Source organism: Ranitomeya imitator, chromosome 8, assembly GCF_032444005.1.
Source record: "Ranitomeya imitator isolate aRanImi1 chromosome 8, aRanImi1.pri, whole genome shotgun sequence".
Classification (NCBI taxonomy): domain Eukaryota; kingdom Metazoa; phylum Chordata; class Amphibia; order Anura; family Dendrobatidae; genus Ranitomeya; species Ranitomeya imitator.
Genome location: NC_091289.1, coordinates 58392989 through 58398988, shown reverse-complemented (window position 1 = coordinate 58398988; position 6000 = coordinate 58392989). Strand labels below are relative to the sequence as shown.

At 46.8% G+C, this 6000-nt stretch overlaps 1 protein-coding gene across 1 annotated transcript in view; it reads left to right on the top strand.

Annotated features, from left to right (window-relative positions):
- Positions 1-747: 747 nt before the first annotated feature.
- MGAT3 (beta-1,4-mannosyl-glycoprotein 4-beta-N-acetylglucosaminyltransferase) overlaps positions 748-6000 on the top strand; it is a 73272-nt gene continuing 68019 nt past the window's right edge. Inside the window, exon 1 of the mRNA XM_069737001.1 lies at positions 748-1291. The gene's annotated coding sequence lies outside the window, so the exon portion shown is untranslated. The remainder of the gene's footprint in view (positions 1292-6000) is intronic.

Genomic DNA, 6000 nt, shown 5'->3' with positions numbered 1-6000 from the left:
TATATATGTACTGTATATGTGTGTATATATGTACTGTATGTGTATGTCTAGGTGTATATATGTACTGTATATGTGTGTATATATGTACTGTGTGTGTATATATGTACTGTATGTGTATGTCTAGGTGTATATATGTACTGTATATGTGTGTATATATGTACTGTATGTGTATGTCTAGGTGTATATATGTACTGTATATGTGTGTATATATGTACTGTATGTGTATGTCTAGGTGTATATATGTACTGTATATGTGTGTATATATGTACTGTATATGTGTGTATATATGTACTGTATGTGTATGTCTAGGTGTATATATGTACTGTATATGTGTGTATATATGTACTGTATATGTATGTCTAGGTGTATATATGTACTGTATATGTGTGTATATATGTACTGTGTCTATGTGTGTATATATGTACTGTATATGTGTGTATATATGTACTGTATATGTATGTCTAGGTGTATATATGTACTGTATATGTGTGTATATATGTACTGTGTCTATGTGTGTATATATGTACTGTATGTGTATTTGTCTCTATGTACATATGTCCTGTATCTGTGTACATGTATGCTCCTTGTATGTACAGTATATATGTACAGTATATACACTATACCGTGTGTGCATCTCCGTATTACATGCATAGCTGACATATGTGCGACATTTCCCCCCAATGTGCGACAGTCGGAGCTGAGGGGCTTCTCTCTCCCTTGATGTGACTTCTGATGAGAGGAGGAGGAGTCACTGACTGGACGGTAACAGGGAGAACAGACACTCTCCAGATAGGCTCCGAGCACAGGAGAGAGAGAGGCGGGGAGGGGGCGCCCAGAGATGGGGGACAGGGAGTGAGGAGAGCCGGGGCTATGGAGACGTCAGGACGGAGGATGCTGCCGAGAGCCGTGCGCACCGGACACGGTCTGCCCTAGCGATACCTCCACAGCCACATAGCAGCACAGGGAGGCGCACACCGGAGCGGCGCACACACAGACCGTCTGCGGGGGGCGCACCACATCCAGCCGCGTCTGCGGGGGGCGCACCACATCCAGCCGCGTCTGCGGGGGGCGCACCACATCCAGCCCTTTGTTGGTCGCGGCATTGGAGGAGCCCTGCAGCTGGCACGACCCCGGCACACACGGAGCACACTGCGCATCTGGACATGGGCTCGGAGGCTGAGGGTCTCCCCGGGCTGCTGAAGGGGGCACTGGAGAGGAGCCCGGGCTCTGCCGGGTATTAGTGCCCGATAAGACTGAGGATCCGCCGCCTGGGACCCACTCTCTGCAATGGGTGAGTAGTAGGGGGCTCCCTCTGGGGGCGGGGATGCTGCACATACACCACCCACCCCCACACGTCTCCGCTGTGCCCATGGTGGGCAGTGATTCCTGGGTGAGAGCCCCTGCTCCAGTGCAGGTGCAGCGCTGGCATTGCAGCCCTGGCATTGGCGGTGCATTGTGCCTGTGGCCTCCTCCAGGTCTGTGCCCCCATTCACATGATTAGGATCCTGTGATGCGCAGTAAGTGACTGCAGGCAGCAGCCGCCCTCCACACTGGGCCATCAGCCCTGATATTGGGTGACCTTGTGACACAGGTGTGTCCTCCCCAGCCAGGGGTAATACCGACATGGCTGCAGTCTCTGTGTAACCCACATACAGCTCCGACATAGAGAGCTGCATTATATGGGCTGATTAGCATCCTACGTGTTCATGATGGTCGGCAATGGGTTAATGGGCCCTTGACTCTTCCATCATAGTATAATGTGCGATGGAGACGTTCTCTGCCCAGTACTGGGAGGCTGCATGTGTCCATACTGGGGTGATGTCATCTAAGCGGCTCTACAGAAATGTCCTGCAGGTGGATACATGTGTAGAATTAATATTTTACGAGTGCCATGCTGTACCCGCTGCACTTCCATGGGGAGCGTCAGGATCATTAAATCCTGCACTTGTAGCAATATGAAGTTGAGTGTGTACGGCCTTGCAGTAGATGAAGGGTTAATAAAAGGCCCCGTTCACATCTGCACTTTCACTACCGTTCTTCTGTCACAGGGACGGAAAACTAACATTTCAGCAGTGTCGGAAACACAACGAACGCCGACAGACCCCGATCACTGTAATAGGGTCCATCAGCTTCCTTCTTTATGGCATTATTTTGGCTGCCATTTTTGGCAGAATTTGACCATGCCAAATGAAAGAGAATCAGGATCACTTTGCTTTTCTTGGTCAAACTTATTATTGTAAATGATTCCTCCCTGGCACCCAAAAGAAAAACAGACCATGGCCAATCATATGGGTCATCGCAGTCAGTTACCGGGAGCGCCTGGTATATGATGCCACTGATGATGATGGGAGAGGAAAGGATCTGGCCGCAGCAGCGATCTTTCTGTTTGGCACTGAAATTAAGAGCTTCGAGAGAAGTACGGTGGGGGCAGAGGAGTCTGGCAGCTATTAGCTCATGGAGACCACCGCAGCACTTGGCCGACCTGAGGGTTTCTGTGTAGGGGGTGGGAAAGAGATGGCCAACAGCCAAACCATCGATCGCCTGACTATATGTGCATGTAGCTCATTCAAAGACAAGTCCAGCGATACCTTAACATGGCCGGTCCACTCCTCCTTTACTGAGAAATCAGTGTTTGAAATGATGTGCAAATGAGGCTGAAGATCTGAAGCCTCTGTCACTCCAGCTCTATTCTCCACCAGCACCTACTTGACTGGTTGCCTCTATGCTCTGTGGCTTAAAGGGAACCTGTCAGCAGTTTTGGCCGATATGAGATGCGGCCACTGCCTTTCCGAGCTTATCTACAGCATTATATAATGCTGTAGATAAGCCCCTGGTCCGACCTAAAAGATAAGAAAAATAAGTTTTATTATACTCACCCGAGGCCGGTCTGGTCCGATGGGTGTCGCGTGTCCGGATCCGGCGCCTCCCATCTTCGTATGATCGCCGTTCCCTCTGCTTGCTTCATGGCTCCCCGACATCAGCGCTCCTGCACAGGCGTACTTATCTGCCCTGTTGAGGGTAGAGGAAAGTACTGCAGTGCGCAGGCGCCGGGAAAGGTCAGAGGCCCAGCACCTGCGCACTGCAGTACTTTACCCTCAACAGGGCAGATAAATACGCCTGCGCCGAAGCGCGATGCCGGGGAGCGATGAAGCAACAGGAGGGTGGCGGCACAAGAAGACGGGAGGCGCTGGACCTGCGACACCCATCGTACCGGACCGCCCCCGGGTGAGTATAATAAAAATTATTTTTCTTGTCTTTTAGGTCGGATTGGGGGCTTATCTACAGCATTATAGAATGATGTAGATAAGCCCTGAAAGGCAGTGGCTGTATCTTCTATCGGCAAAAACTGCTGACAGGTTCACTTTAAGTCAAAGGAGCTGTCAGTCAAGCAGGAAGTGGCGATGTTGGGTGGGGAATAGAGCTGGAGCGACAGAGGATCCAGATCTACAATAGCTCTTCATGCTTAGTTTTCATATCAATTCATACCCTGATTTCTCAGTAATGGAGGAAGAGACTGGCCATGTAATTGTATTGCTGGACTTGTCTTTGAACTAGATAGGCAATGAGGATTTTTAATAAGAACTAATTTGCAAAGTTGCTCATTTTTCCAAGCACTATACAATTTTACCGATTTATGCTTATTTTACTTTCAAAGGTTTCTGAGTAACCCTAAGTCGGAAAGTTCACCTTGCATTGGTATAGTGGGATCTACTGCAGGAGAACGTCCAGCGGCCTATTAGGGCGCATCCATCGCAGGTTTAGTGGGGCTCTTTCTTGAATACTGCAGCCATACAAAGAACTCCCACTTTATATACGGTATGTTGCAAATTAGTGAATCCATGTGGCCACAACCTAGCAGAAGGAAGGGACGGTGGAAAGAGCCATTTCAGTGCCCATGACTAAAGCTGCCCATTTACTAGTTAAATGTTTGCAGGTTCCATCAGGATACTCTAGCCTTTCTGTCCCTTGAAATATATGTCTTTATGTCTTTTTTCTCAGGGGTACAGTGTTTCTCGACCTATGATATCCATTACTGGAACCTGGTAAAACTTGTCAGATCAGGCAGAAGTAATTATGTGTGATGAAATAAGAGTTGTGGGGCCGGAAAGCAGTAACCAACAAGACTAGGTTCTCACGTAGCATTGGAGCCACCATTAGGAGTCTCAGTTGTAGGCTTCATAAAGCATCCTGTTCTATTTTCTTCAGTAAAATTACAGCTGGCCGCATGGAAACTAAATGAACCCTGGGGTCATTCTTTCACCATTTGTGTACATCATACAACAGAACTGTTTCTTACAGAAGTTCCCAACGCCAGTTTGAACCCAACCTAATCCCATGGACTAGTGTCTTTTTTCCAATGGGGAGTCTTGGTCTCACAGTTCCTGTTTCTCTCCATTGAAATCATTGAAATTTACAAAATCCTACCCATTTACAGACGTTTTCCAATTTCCAAAGCACAGGCACTCATGAGATTCTTCACAACCCATGTGGCCATATACCACAGAAAGTGGTCATCCAACAATTAGTTTGACCAATAATGATCTCTCCAGATGCATGCGAAACTCAGCCAAGCATGCAAGTGTTCTCAGTAGCAAAATAAGCTATATATGCTATCCCCAATGGTGTCTGCCAGCTGCTTACTCCCTTGAGAACAAAAGAATCAAGATAGTTGGAATCCAACCACCAAACGGACATTGGTTCAGCTGGTCAGATCCAAAATTGGTGGGTTCGGCTGATAATAGAGAAGGTCAAAAATATTTATAGGACACTGGATCAGAGTCCTACAACCTACCTTACACTTGCCACCATCTCTGGCTTGTCTTCTGATCAGTAGACTTATGTGTTCCCACGTGTGCATTGCATCGCAACAATGATAACGGACAGGACCTAATAAGCAGAAGAGGTGACAAAGATTCCAGCAAGTAGAAAGAGGTGGTTTGGCGTCCATGGACTACTGACGTGGCCACTGAACCAGGAGCAGCCAAATCCTTTTGATCATGTCTAGCTGACCTACATGTGATATGTATGACTGAAGACATGTTATACAACGTGAGAAATATCTGTAGGGATCGTTGGCGATGCTGAAATTGTACTGCACTCTTAATAATGCCCCAAACTTTTTCTTCTGTAGGACATTTTAAAGATGGCAGGGGTATCACCTGATGGGTCCTGGAGATCATTATTGGTGGCTGATATCTATACTATTGTGTTCTTTGCCTGGTAGTAGCACTTCTCTTAAAGGTGACCGTATTTCCTTCACGTAGATCTTTGGAATCTCTACACTGTGGAGTGGCTTGTTCTAAGGTTCTCTTTTAGGTCCTTTAACAAATGTTTTGCAGTATCTTATGTGGATCTGGTTTTGAATTTGAGGGTTTTATATTTTATTAATGTACGATCGGCACCAGGTTTGCGTAGCCCATCCTGCAGTGCCAAGCTACTGCAGTGAGCCAGTTCTTGTCTACCTCAGCCAGCAGATTTACATTTACAGCTTTTCAGACTTGTCCTCCAGAATTGTGATGTGTTCACGAAAGATGACCCATATGCTGATTCCACAGCTTCAAGACTGTGCCCGACGTTTTCTGATCTGCTGAATTGTGTCCCCAAGCTAGAGTGCATCAGCTGGCACATGGAGGACACCATCCTTCTGGAGCACAATTCTGGAAGTAGCCTACTATAGATGATTACATTGAGGCTGTCTCACCAGAAAGCTTCTTCTCTAACCCGCAGCCATCAGCTGTTGCTCATTATAACATTCTATGACTGTCAGACCAAGAGTAGCTTTATGTTCTGGTTCACTGAGGGGTCCCGAGTGCATATTTAGACCGAATTGTCCTCATGAGACAACCTCTTTAAGGTAGTAAAGAATAAAACTTTACGTGAGACACGGACAAAGTACTTAAATTTTGTCTCACGTTGACTAGAGATAGCTTGACTTAGGTTCTCCAGGATATATTTTTTTACACTTCTGTTTTTGAAAAAAATAAATAACCACTGTAGGGA